Source organism: Dipodomys spectabilis, unplaced genomic scaffold, assembly GCF_019054845.1.
Source record: "Dipodomys spectabilis isolate Male_0828 unplaced genomic scaffold, ASM1905484v1 ptg000418l, whole genome shotgun sequence".
NCBI lineage: Eukaryota > Metazoa > Chordata > Mammalia > Rodentia > Heteromyidae > Dipodomys > Dipodomys spectabilis.
The window spans coordinates 263956-277886 of NW_024871095.1; the positions used below are offsets into that span (position 1 = coordinate 263956).

The following is a 13931-nucleotide window of genomic DNA, read 5'->3' on the forward strand; positions in this document are numbered from 1 at the left end:
TATGAGTAGCCTTTAAATTTACCCACTAAGATGACTATTTATAGATAATCTCATCATGTGTATGTGGCTTTTATCATTATTTGTTCATCACTAACATATAACTTAAGGGAGCCCTAAAGATTTATCAGAAACTGTGTACTTAAATTCTTAACTCTTCACTCTGCTTCTTTACACAGTCTTTGCAACTTCACATTAGCAAAGTTTCTATAAACTCTGAAATGTACATACTTAGTAGTACATGCTACCGGAAATATTATATACTTTATCGAAAAAATTTATGACCTACCAGTCTTAATTTTGCATATACAAGCAAATCCCAAAATGAAACATATTTAAATCATTAAAACTTTTAACAAACCTTAACATTTGCTGCTATGATCATTATGACAGGTGCCTTGTGTAGAATAATTGAATTCCTCCTCCTACACATCTCATGAACAACAAATATCTGGAATTATTTTGTTTTTGTCATGTCAATATTGACTTTATTCTTAAATGTGTGCTTATGTAAGAAATACATGGTTGCAAAATTTCACAATTTTTTGAACTTACTTTTTGTTGAATTGTCTAGTTTAAGACAATCAATTACACTTTATATATAAAAAATATTCTGTGCTCAATTTGGCTGCACATACACTAAAATTGGAACATACAGAGAAGATTAGCATGGTCCCTGCACAAGGATGACACGCAAATTAATGAATCGTTCCATATTTTTACACCAACAGATGCTGGATGGGATGTGGCCAGAAGGGAAGCCTACTGCACTCTTGGTGGGAGTGTAAACTTGTTCATCCATTTTGGAAAGCGGTTTGGAGCTTCCTCAAAAGACTCCACATAGAGCTCCCCTATTACACAGCAATCCCACTTTTGGGCATTCACCCAAATGATCACAAATAAGTCCATACTAAAACTACCACCGCAACAACGTTTATTGTAGCATTATTTGCCATAGCTAAGATACGGAACCAACCCCGATGCCCCTCAGTAGAAGAATGGATCAAGAAAACGTTCTGTGTGTGTGTGTGTGTGTGTGTGTGTGTGTGTGTGTGTGTGTGTGTGTGAATGTACACTTACACAACCACTTTGGAAAGCAATCTGGTGAGTCCTCAGAAAGCTAATTATTGACCTTCCTTATGGCTCACTCATACCACTTCTAGGCACCTATTCTGAACAACAGGTACCAATATTCAAGGATACATGCACCTCCATGTTTATTGCAGCACTGTTCACAATATACAGGATATGAAAACAACCCATATGTCCCACCAGAGATGAATGGATCCAAAAACTGGTAACTATACACAACGGAATATGTTCCAGCCATTAGAAAGACAAAATAATGGCATTAGCAGGGAAATCAATCAAGCTACAGGAAATCATGTTGAGCGAGGTAAGACAAAAGCAAAGAGACAAACAGCACATGGTCTCCATGGTAAGTGGATGTTAAATCCAAAATGTAAGGTGATACAACAAAATTAACAACACTTAAGAAACCAAGGACTTCCACTCATCTGGTCGAATCACTACTAAATATCCTCATTCTGCTGATCATATTTGCACACTGAAGGGAAACCAGGAAGACGACACAGAACTAGAAGGAATCAGGGAAAAACATACAACAGTGGGATCCATCACCTGCACTGGACATTGACCAAAATGAACTAAGCAACTCAATGTCACTGAAGGGAAGGAGGGAACAAGTGGGAAAGAGGGAACAGCAGACACTATACAAAACAAAGGAAATATACATATTTCAAAACAAAAAACTATACATATGGAGGAAATAACTCTATTGCAAAGCTCATAGAACTCATAAGTATTGTAGTCCATGATAGACAATTTGCTCCATCAAAGTTAGAATGTGTTTGTGACTTTAACTAAGCATCACTATCCCACAATATTGTGAAATATGGGAAATTATGTAATCATTTAATCACAATAAAAACATTTGAAAAAATGATGAAGGTGGAAAACTAAGTTGCTCTAAAAAACAAAAAAGGAAAATGTTCTGTGTGTATATGTGTGTGCACACACACATATACTATATATATACATATATATGTGTATATATATTAATTCTATACCTCCATCAGAAAGAATGACATCGCCCAATTTTTAGGAAATGGAAAGACTTGGAAAAAAATTATATTAACTGATGTAAGCCAAGTCCAAAGAAACATAGGTCCCATGGTATCCCTTATTTGCAATGACTAGTATATGTCTGGGATAAGCAGAAAAGTTGAAAAGCTATGTGTATATGACTACATAAGTAGATGTTAAGCTAAATGACCCCCAAGATAGAGACACAAGTGGTTTTTTCTTTCTTGCTGTTGTTTCTCACATATTTATAATGTACAATGTGATTTCTTTTTTTTTTTAATGTGTTTCTCCCCAACAATATAACCCCTGTTTTCACTTTACTTGATGTTGGTGCACCTGCATCTTGTATATACACTTCTCTAATTTGGGGAAAGAAAGGGACAAAACAACATGCTTAAATAGGAATACAGTTTGACCCATTGTATAACAATAGATGCACAAGACAATATTTTGAAGAACGAATTTTACAATTTAGGCTGGGGACATTGGGTGGGCCTTGGAGGTGTGAGGAGTGTACTTGTGGAGGTGGAAGGGAAGGAATGGTGGGGGAAAAACAAAGGAGGAGGTAACAATGCTTGATATGAAATGTACTTATTACTTTGCTCATGTAACTATAACCATTCTGTACAGTATTTTTACAACAAAAAATGTATAAAAATGTTTTGAGATGGAAGAGTTTATTTTGCCTATTTTACCCAAATAATATCGTTAACAAATAAATTAATGCAAAACACTGATATGAAGATATTTTGAAAAAGTGAGTGTGTGTGCATTCCTGCGTGTTGGCATGCTCAGAGTTTGAAATTAGGGCTTCAAGGTCTCGCTATGTCTTTCTCTCTAGATTGGTGAGCTACTATATGAGCTACATCTCCATTCCTGGCCCTTTGTTAGTTCATTAAAATTTTTGAAAAATAATCTCATGAATTTATTTTGCCCTGATTGGCTTCCAAATGTTATCCACAGATCTCAGGCCCCTGAGTAGGTGTCCCGAGTAGTTAGGATTACAGGTGTGACAAACCAGCACAAGGCTTTCAGAATAATTTTGAAAGTAGAAGAAAATTTACTTCACAGTGGCCTGTTTTATCATTTCCTAGTTTTAAAGCATTTTGGAGTGATTATATGTGATTTTTTTCATTCTTGAATTCTTAAAATACAGTAAGTGATGATATTTAAAAGATTTAGTACTTTTTAAAAACGATACTGGAACTTTAAACAAAAAATAAAATAAAATATATGAGATATACAGGAGATGCGACTGGGGGAAATACTGTAGTATCGTAGAGTAGAAGAGCTGTGGAAAGGAGTAATTTTACATTAACATAGCAAGTAATAGACTAGCTTTTCAGCCTCATGTCAGTCATTAAAAAGTTTAAACAAAATGCATAATCAGCAAACCAATAGAGATAAAATAGAAAACTAAACAATTAAGATGAAGAGATGACTTGGACCAAGAATAACAAATGACACAATTAGGAAACAAATAACAAGCTGCTGGGCTGGGAAGGTGACTCAGTGGTAGAGTGCTTGCCCTGCATGCCTGCGGCCCTGGGTTTGATTCCTCAGCACCACATAAGCAAAAAGAAACAAGCCGGAAGTGGTGCTGTGTCTCAAGTTGTACAGCGCTAGCCTTGAGCTGAAATGCTGAGGCAGAGCGCCCAGGCCCAGAGTTCAGGCCCCACGATCGGACCCAAAAAATAAAATAAAAAAAAACAAGCTAATAATTTTAAAAATGATCACCCTTAATTCTATTGAGTTGTTTAGATCACAATTTGTTAGAAGTATAATTCAAATCAGAGTTTAATAGTATATCATTTTAATAATAGTTACTTATTGATTTCTTAATATTGAATGTTTAATATATAATTTTAATTTCAGCAGCTATAGAAAAGAAGAAAGTGAAAATAATTTTAATAATATATTTATGAATTGTAAAATTGAGAAGCATTAGAGTTTAAACAAATAGCATATAATTATTGCTTCATTTCTGTAATTTAATGTAATAATTCAAAGTGTATTCTACACTTAGCACTCATCTTAACATCAAATAATAAATTATTGCACAAGACTCTTGGTATTAGTTGGAAGGGTTCATCACTGTGGTAAAATTCACACCACATAGTACACGAGGGTATGACCCCTCTCATATAGCTTAAATTGTGGAAATTTGATTTCTACATGCATGTTAAATTCTTGTCTAGGTGACATCTATAAAATTATTTACAATTAGCATCAGGAAAATGGAAAATTTAGGTCAAACTGAAAATAAATCTTTGAATAACAAGTCAAGATCGAATTAGGATGAATATGAAATAGGAAACTGCTAATAATATTAGGATTAGGGTATGATTAGTGTGAGGGTTAGCCTGAATGTTGTGTTAGAAAAATGGCAAGATATTGAGTAAAACTAGAAAATATTTTAAGAAAGATGAGTTGAAGCCAAAACAGGATGTATAAATTTAATGTACTTTTGTGGCTTTTAGAATCCAAAGGCAATTGGTTCTAGGGTTAGGGTTACTTTTCTAATTTATGAACTAATGAATTAAAGGCACAATTCTTTCATTCTTACAAACAAAGACAGTCAAGAGTTGGGGAAAAACAACTTTCTACATGAAAATGTGTCTTAAAATATTTTCCAACCAGGATTAAATAATAGTGAACAGGGTGTCATTTATTAAAATTAGGCAAGTTGATGATAAAACTTTCAAAAATATCAAAACACATAAGATTTGAACTCAGATATGTTATTGGAAAAACAGATACTTGCTCTAGCTGGGAAATTGTGTGTGTGTGTGTGTGTGTGTGTGTGTGTGTGTGTATGCACCCACCACTGGTCTTCTAATGAAGCCTGGGTCCTGTCATCAGCTTATTCTGTGGAAGTATGGCACTAAATCACGTAGCCAAAGGCTTTCTTCTGGCTTTTTAATGGTTATTTTGAGATAAATACCTCATGGATTTTACTTTCTGGACTTAATCTTCTGATCCCCAGTAATCCTTGGGTTAGTGTTATTGTGGGTGCTACCACAAAGTGACAGTTCATTAAACTGGGAGCAATATGGAAGTACTCGTGCAAGATATGAAGTAACCAGTTCATTAATGTGGGAGTAACAGGATCACATTTGATTGCCTTCAAACACATTATTTCAGATGAGTTTAACTGAAGCCCAAAGCATAATCCAAACCTATAGCCACACTGTATGAAGTAGCACATATTCATGGTGTAGAATATGTACCATGAATTGAATCCTGAATCAAAAGTCTTTGTTGGGTTTGCCTCAAAGAAATAGAGTGTCATTGAAATGAAGTCCAGACTGGAGGCCTGTAGCAAGCAGGAGAGCATCTGCTTAGTGTGTGTCCAACACCTAGGACCATAAAAAAGTAGAAGGGAAAGTGTAAGAGAAAGAGGAAAGGAAAGGAGGAGGAAGGGGTAAGAGAGGAGGAAGGGATAGCAGGAGGGAGAAGAGGATCAGACAGGGAGAAAGTAGAGGTAGGAGAGAAGGAAGAGGGAAACAGGACCCTGGGGAAGAGGAGCAGGAGAGGAGACAGGAGGAGGAAGATAAATGCAGTATAACAGCAAGAATTGTCGGAAAACATGTTGCATAAATGATTTGCATGTGCATGGCAGGATTATTTTCTAATCAGAAAGACAGCTAGCACAGTGACAATATGGGTGATACCTGTTGCTCAGTCATTTTATTCTCTTTCTTCAGTGAGGAGTTCAGAAGAAATGCTGAGTTCGGTGTTTTACAGATATATTTCAGGATTTCTTTTTCATGAATCAAACAATGGAAAGAAATAAATGCAACTTCCCTTAATTAAAAAAAGAATAGAAGCTATATTTATTTGTATTACTATACATGAAGAAATCCTGGAGATTTCTGGTTAATTTAGAGGGATCCATGCAAAAATATAATACAAGAGGAAACTAAAACTGTTTTTAATGTATAATAGGTTATCATTGATGAAAAGTTTTACTGGACTTTTTTCGTTTTTTTTTTTTTTTTTTTTTTGTTTTTGTTTTTGTTTTGTTTTTGCCAGTTGTGCATTGCTCCAAGGCTGTGCTCTGGAGCCCTTTCCAAGTCACCACGTGAAACTCCATTTCTGTAGTCCCTGTGGGTGTGGGTGCCTCCTCAAGTCACCCGTTGAGATGTGTGGCCAACTCCTTTACGGTGGATGTGCAGTGAGTGGATGTGTGTGCATGCTCCCCAGTATTGCCAGATGAGCCACGTCCACCCTTCCCACCTAACTTCCCAGTTTCAGTTGCTCCATTTCACCCAGGAGCTGGCAGCCATGGGTCTGGAGTTGAGGCCACTGCTGCCCTCTCCTCCTCCAGTTGTGCTGGTACTGGTCTTCTGTGCTCCTGAGTGCATTGCCCATCCTAGGGAGACCCTGTTCTGGGGTCACTGCCTGCCCACATGAGTGCAGTGTGAGGGACACCATTTTTGTACACTGCACAGTCCATGGGTAAAGGAAGGCTGGGTATGCAGTCTGCCCCCTTGGGGCCAGGCAGCCTAGCCGTGGTTCACCTCATTATTCTTTAAGGGGGTCTGGTTACTGGAGCCATGTGTTGGACCCTCTGCCAGCTGGCTTGTGACAGCTGCAGCAGCTCAGCAACCTTGAGCCCCTTCAGCAACTCTGTGGACCTCCATTTTCTGGTCCTTGTGGACTCGGGTACAGGGCCAACCGTACATATGCCAATCAGTGTCAGAGAAGCCTGGACTTGCAGCACAACAGCTGCAGCACCGAGGGAATGAAGGCCCTCTTGCTTTGCTTTGTAGCCTCCTCCTTCGCCCTTCTGGCCTACATGGGCCCAGCTCTGGATGCCATTCTAGGGATACTCCATTTGGAGGCAATGGGGTCACCCCTACCCTCGTTGTTCTCCAAAGCAGGGGAAAGGACATTGCCTTGGCAATGTAGGCTGCAGAGATGGAAGGCAGGACTTAGCATCTACCCTGTCTTCCTCCCTGGCTTTGGCACCTGAGTCTGGGTTGCTTGGCTTGGTCACTAATGGAACCTTGTTGGCTACAGCCCACCGGAAAGGTCCTGCACCTGCTGCAGCAGCAATGCGGTGTCCTGGACCCCCTTAGGGTCCCCACATGGACCTCTGATGGGTCTACTTGGGCTGGGTGTGGGTTTCATCTCAAGACTCCCATTAGGAAGTGCCACACCCCTTCCTGTTACTGCAAGCAAGAGGTGCCACATATATCTACTTTGTAACATTTTCCTTCACTGAGATAAGCAAAACTTGGAAATATAAATAAGTTTTGTAAAAACAAAATATATAACCTATATCACTTCAACCTTCTAAATCATTGTAATATTTTTATATCCAGTAGGAATTCTGTCTGTAATTACTTATTTTACATTTGAATGCAATGTATTTTGTGTTTATTTAAGTATTCTAGTATAATTTCATTTGCACTACTTACAATTTTTTTCAAATTCTGAGATTCAATCACGTGTTTATGGATAAGTGTTTTGTTGTACTTTTATTTCAGTTTTCCATTATGGCCTTATGATTACAAACAATAAGATCCATTCTTGCTAGTATATAGTTCAATGATTTTGGACTAGAGACTCAAGGATGTAGTATAACATATACAGTAATGTGTATCACTTTGTTTAATACTGCTCCATAAAATAATTAATAATTCAGGTGGCAGCCACTTCATCTGGCATGCTGGTCTGTCTGGTGAAGTAGGATCCTAGTGGCAGCCTGCCCATATCGGGCCATTGCAGGCACCTCGCCTAGGGCTGTGGGAGAAGATCAGGGTGCACCTGCTGTTCAGCGAGGGCAGCAATCTGGCAGTTGCTGTGTAAATGACACAGTGTCACTGACTCACATCTAACACATGCCTGCCCCGTGTGCTTGGGACCTGAGGATCTGCCCCTGGGAGCACACACACACCGTGGGGCAGGGGGCGCCTAACTAGGAAGGTATGCAGACCAAACATAAGCCACTCTGCAGATTGGCTGGTACAGTATTTATTCTCCGTAGAGCAGTGGACAATTCTGCTCTGCTGTGGGGAGAAAACAAGACAGACCCAGGCAGGTGAAGCCAACTTTTTGTACTCAGGCTTGCAAGTAAACTTTCCTCCATGCACTTTCCAGCAGGCTCAGGAAGCCCTTCCATGCTCCTTGTCCATGGAGTAGCAGCCAGGGACACTCAAGTCTGGTACTCCTGGCTGCTCTTTTGGGTTTGTTTGTTAATTTATACAGACAGCCCCTCCCTCAAACAGCAGAGGTATTCTGGGTATTGTAAAACGTTCTGCATCTGAGCATTCCCAATGTTTGGTTTTTGTATTGTTTCTTGTAAATGCTTTGTGAAATTTGTGTTTTAGGTGTTGAGGTGCGAGCGAAGGAGCCAGATTATGAACATAGTTTCCTACCAGTCTTTCATTTATAAATGAAAACAGATTCTCTATAAAAATGCTTACCAGGAAATAACTTAAGAGGGGAAAAAAAAGGCTGCTTTCTCATAAGATCAAAATCTGCTAGTTTTATATGCATGTTTTATGCGCTCCAAATACAATTAAATAACTCACTCTCTTGGAACAATTGTCCAGAGCTAAGAGTTAAGTGTCTGGGAGCTAGAGGCAGGGTGTTTGTGAGCTTTATCCAAAGGGAGGAAAGAAAGTAAAAATTCATAAATAACTTTGTAGAATCAAGGTGGCAATACAATATGAGAATCACAATAAACTTCTTTGCTATTTGGGCTCTTTTATTCTTTCATATGAATTTTTGGATTGCGTCTTTTATTTCATTGAAGAGTGACATTGGGATATTGGTAGGTATCACATTGAATTTGGATATAGCCTTTGGCAATATTGCCATTTTCATGATGTTAATCCTCCCAATCCAGGAGAATGGGAAGTTTCCCACTTCCATAGCTCTGCTTTAATTTTCCTTTTCTGGTTTTTAAAGTTCCCATCATAGAGGTCCTTCACCTCTTAAGTTAACTCCTAGGTATTTTATTTTTGTGTGGCTAGTAAAAAGGGGTTGCTTTCCTAATTTCAGCTGCACTCTTATCGTTAATGGAATACAGGAAAGCCTTTATTTTCTGAGAGTTAATTTTATATTCTGCTAGTTTGCCAAAGTTTCTGATCAGCTCAAGTAACTTGGGAATGGAGTCCATGGGTTTCATTAAATACAAGAGCATGTCATCTTCAAAGACGGAGTGTTTTACTTCATCTTTTGCTATTTGGATCCCTTTAAGATTGCATCTTATCTTATTGCCCCAGCTAGCATTCTAATACTAAGTTGAAAAGAAGTGGAGAGATCAAATATCCTTATATTATTCCTGAATTCATAAGAAATGGGTTTACCTTCTCACCATTAAGTATAATGCTGGCTGTAGGTTTGTCAATTCTTAGCAGAAAGAACAGCACTAGAGCAATATTAGTTCCAAATTTCAAACGCTACTAAAAAGCCATAGTAATAAGAACAGCTTGGTTCTGGCACAAGAACAGACTTGAGGACCAACGGAATAGGACTGAAGACTCAGAAATTAACCCCCTGACCGATAGCCACCCAATCTTTGACAAGGGATCTAAAAAAAGAGAATGGAAGAAAGACAGCCTTTTGAGTAAATGGTGTGGGCAAAATTGGTTAAACACCTGTTAAACTAAAGCTGCATCTGTATATATCACCCTGCACAAGAATCAACTCCAAATGGATCAAAGACCTCAAAATAAAAGAGGACACCATGAAAACACTACATGAAGGAATAGGATAAAATCTAGGGCTTTTTAACACATACCGAAATTTTCTTAATAGAGAGCCAGATACAAAGAGTAAAGAAAAATAAGTTAAAGAATTCATTCCTTAATTCATCTCTTTATGAAACAAGTAATTTACTATTACAGGATGAGATGGAATTATAAATTCCGAGTGTTGATAGAGTCTGTATGTAATAAACATATTACAATGGTCAAGAAAAAAGAAATCAAAGAAAGGTTGGACAAATGGGATTGCATGAAACATGAGAGCTTCTGCAAGACAAAGTTCATAGATAGCAATATCAATAGAAAGCACACATTCTGGGAGAAGATCTTCACAAGTTATAAAATGGACAAGGTCTTATATGTAAAATGTACTTAGGACTCAAAAAATTAAATCCCCCAACATCAAATCCTCAGAGATACAACTGCTCAATAATTAAGTGGGCTAAAAACTTAAAGAGAGACTTCTCTGAAGAGGAAATAAAAATGGCCATTAGATACATGAAGAAATGCTCAACTATTCTAGCCACAAAAGAAATGCAAATCAAGAGAATATTGCGATTGTACCTTACTCTAGTTAGAATGGCTATAATCAAGAATTTTTTTTTTTCTGCTTATGTGGTGCAGAGGAATCGAACCCAGGGCCTCATGCATACAATGCAAAACACTCTACTCCTGAGTCACTTTCCCGGCCCCTAATCAAGAAATTTAATAACAACACCTTAGAGGGTATGTGGCTAAAACGGAACCCTATTTCATTGATGGTGGGAGTGTAAACTTGTTTAACCACTTTGGAAAGCAGTATGGAAGTTCTTCAAAAGACTCCATGTAAAGTTCCCCTATGTCCCAGCAATCCCACTTTTGGGCATTTAGGCATTTACCCAAATGACCACAAACAAAGTCATACCAAAGTTGCCTGTGCAAGCATGTTTATGGAAACAACCTCGATGCTCCTCAGTTCATGAATGGATCAAGAAAATGTGATACACAAACACACACACACACACACACACACACACACACACACACAATGACACACACACAATGGAATTCTATGCTTCTATTAGAAAGAATGAGATTGTCACATTTGTTAGGAAATGGAAAGACTTGGTAAATATTATATTCAGTGAAGTAAGCCAGGCCCAAAGAAACATATGTCCCATGGTTTCCCTTGTTTGCAAGGACTAGTACATGTCTAGGACAAGCAGAGAAGATCAAAGGCTATGGACATATAACCATATAACCATATAAGGTGACATTAAGTGAAAGGACCCCAAGTCAGACACACAAGTGATTTTTCTTTCTTGTTTTTGTTTTTAATATACTTATAATGCGCTATGTGATTCTTTTGTAAGTTCATCCCCCCATGGTATATCCCATGGTAAAATCCCTGTTTTCACTGTATTTGTTTCCAGTGTTCTGCACCTTATATACATATTTTGTAATTTGGGAAGTAGAAAGGTTGTAGCAGAATGCAGAAATGGGGATGCAGGTTGACCCATTGTGATTATGAGGTGTACAGGACACTGTGTTGAAAATGAATTTACAATGTAGAGTAATGGTCAATGAGGGAGGAGTTGGAGAGTTGGGGAGGGAAAGGGTAGTAGGGGAAAAACAAAGGAAGAGGTACCAATGCTCAATAGGAAATGTACTCATTACCCTACTCATGTAACTGTAAACCCTCTGTATAGTATTTTTACAATAAAAAATATAAAACACTCTTCCTGGTATAGATTTCCAGTGCTGCCCAAGGCATTGCATTTTTTACCTTTTCTGGCTGTGGTTAGGTCCATCTGCCTAATGGATCAGTACTCTTGAAGGGTTCTTGGTCCTGAAGTGGGACTTGGATTATCCAGTGACGTTTGGAACTAGGCCAAGGACAGGACAAAACCACTTCCAGGGCATTGCTTCTTCATTCCCCTCCCCCCACCATGCAACTAGGATTGCAAGCAGAATTTCTCTGAATTCGACTCCAGAAAACAATCACTGAACCAAAAGGCAAGGTCACCAAACACATCCCCTCCTCCCCCCAATTCCTCCTTTCTTCCTCCTTGGTAAAGTACAAAATAATTTTGTAGGTTTTGGCAAACACACAAATTGCCCACCACCTCCCCTTTTAAACTAGGCTTAAAGTCACTAAGTCATTTAAACTGATAATGCCGCACTCATTATTCTGGACAACAACTTCAGGTTGTTTGATGCTTTAATTTGTTGTTGTTGGTGGTGGTGGTATAAGGGCCTCAAATCTGGGTCTAGCTGTTATACCTGATGAGCTTTTCAGCTCAAGGCTAGTGCACTACCACTTGAGCCACAGAGCCATTTCCACATTTTTCTGCTTATGTGGTGCTGAGGAATTAAACCCAGGACCTTATGTATTCAGGACAAGTACTCTACCACTGAGTCTCCTTCCCAGCCTTAATGCTTCAATTCTTTAAATTGTATTTTTGTCAGTCCTGTGGTTTAATCTCAGGGTATTAACATATTCCTGAGTCCTTCAGCTCAAGTGGAGCCCTCTACCACTTGAGCCACAGTGCCAATTTCTGTTTTCAGATAAGCGTCTTTCAGATATTCCTGCCAGGGTTTGCTTTGATCAGTGAATTTTTAAATTATATTTCTTCTATGTATTTATTGGAATATTGCAGTTTATCTGATATTTAAAGTTTTCTGTAAAACTCTGTCTTCAAGTATTCCAATAGTATTAAATATTACATTTACAATCTATGCTGTAGCAATACATTTTGAAATTATTATGTTAAGATGAAATTCTTGTTGTTTGTAGAAAAATCCCATTAAAGTACAAATGGGAAATATGCTTATTTCAGCAGCCTTGAGTCTCCTTCTTATTTATTTATTTGTGAAAATACCATATAGAGGGGCAACAATTACATGGGCAAGATAATGAGTACATTACTCATCAAGCATTATTGCCTCTTCCTTTGTTTCCCCTTCCCATCTGTTCTCATCTGCCCACCCCCCCCCCTTGCTCTCCAGACACCCCTTTGCCATCCCCCACTCTCGCCGGCCAAGGTATAAAGTTCGTTTTTCTTTTATTTTTTATTTGTTTATTTTTTTATAGTGAGAATACCAACAGACAAGTTACAATTACATGGGCAAGATAACGAGTACATTTCTTATCAAGCACTGTTGCTGCCACTTTGTTTCCCCTTCCCATCCCTTTCCATACTACCCCCTCCCTCCATCCGACCCTCCCCCCACCCCCCATCAAAGCTGTAAAGTTCAGTTTTCGACCTAACGACTTGTATATCTCATTGTTGCAATGGGTCCACCTGTATCCCGAGTTAAAAGATTAGTTTTTTCCCTTCTCCTCCACAAATTATACCAACATCAAATACCGTGAAAGCAGGGTCTTTACTGTGGGGGAGGGACATGCAAAGCAATATAGAAATCATCTTATAAATATGTTAGAAACAATCCCAAGGAAAAAAAAATCATTGAATCCTTATCTTGTGGTTCATTTCACCCAACCTCAACTTGTCTGACCTTTTCGGCTTATCTCAGACATATACTGGTTATTGTAAATAAAGGAAACCATGGGACCTATGTTTCTTTGGGACTGGTTTATTCCCTTAATATAAATTTTTCCATGTCTTTCCATTTCCTAACAAATGGGGCAATGTCATTCTTTCAGATAGAGGCATAGAATTCCATTGTGTATGTGTGTGTGTGTATATATATATATATATGGATATATATATATGTGTGTGTGTGTGTGTGTGTGTGTATACCACATTTTATTGATCCATGCATCTACTGAGGGGCATCTGGTTTGGTTCCATATGTTAGCTATGGTAAATAACGGTTCAATAAGCATAATTGTGCTGGTAGCTTTAGTATGGTCTTGTTTGTGACCATTTGGGTAAATGCCCAAAAGTCGGATTGCTGGGTCATAGGGGAGCTCTATGTGGAATCTTTTGAGGAACCTCCATACTACTTTCCAAAGTGGTCGAACAAGTTTACATGCCCACAAACAATGCAATAAATTTCCCTTATGCCCACATCCCCTCTAGCATCTGTTGTTATTAGAGTTCTTCATTATAGCCATTCTAACTGGGGTGAGGTGGTATCTCAATGTTGTTTTGATTTGCATTT

General features: G+C 38.3%; 1 non-coding gene across 1 annotated transcript; it reads left to right on the top strand.

Annotated features, from left to right (window-relative positions):
- Positions 1-612: 612 nt before the first annotated feature.
- Positions 613-718, top strand: LOC122097230. The gene has a single exon (XR_006145497.1). It is a non-coding gene; the product is annotated as a U6 spliceosomal RNA (small nuclear RNA).
- The last annotated feature ends 13213 nt before the right edge of the window (positions 719-13931 follow it).